We start from the raw sequence: 739 nt of genomic DNA, 5'->3' as shown, positions 1-739 counted from the left end.
TTGCTCCTGCTCATAAGAAAGAGAAGAGAACAAGGAAATATGGAATCCTCTATGTCACAGTATAGAGATTCCTTGAGGTGTCAGAAGATGAAGAAAAATGGAAGGCAGAAGTAGAAAATTTGAACTTATCAAGAAAGATGGAGTTCGAATTTTGCATTAAGGAATAGTGTTAGTCCATAAATAGAAGGATGTGAGAAGAAGGGAAGTGGTTTTCGAAAATTAAGTAAGAAATTTTGAAAACATTTTGAAAAACACTAATTAATTTTCGAAAACCAAGAGTGGGAAAGAGATCAAGTAATTTTTGAAAAAAAATTTGAAATTAGAAATCAAAAAGATTTGATTGAAAACTATTTTGAAAAAGATGTGGTTAAGAAGATATGATTGGTTTTGAAAAGATGTGATTGAGAAGATATGATTTGAAAAACATTTTAAAAGATTTGATTTTGAAAATTAATGACTTGGCTATCAAGAAAAGATATGATTCAAACATTAAACCTCTCTCAACAGAAAAGGCAACATACTTGAAATGTTGAGTCAAATCATTAATTGATAGCAAGTATTTTTGAAAATAGAAAGAAATCAATTTTGAAAACACATGATTGAGAAGATATGATTTGAAAAAGATTTGATTTTGAAAAACTTTGAAAACCTGAAAAAAATTGCATAAAAAAACAGAATCTTCCCTCTTGTGCCATCCTGGCGTTAAACGCCCAGAACGGTGCACATTCTGGCATTTAAC

The sequence above is a fragment of the Arachis duranensis genome, chromosome 3 (assembly GCF_000817695.3).
Source record: "Arachis duranensis cultivar V14167 chromosome 3, aradu.V14167.gnm2.J7QH, whole genome shotgun sequence".
NCBI lineage: Eukaryota > Viridiplantae > Streptophyta > Magnoliopsida > Fabales > Fabaceae > Arachis > Arachis duranensis.
The sequence above is the reverse complement of the archived record's forward strand: the minus strand, read 5'-3'. Positions refer to the sequence as shown.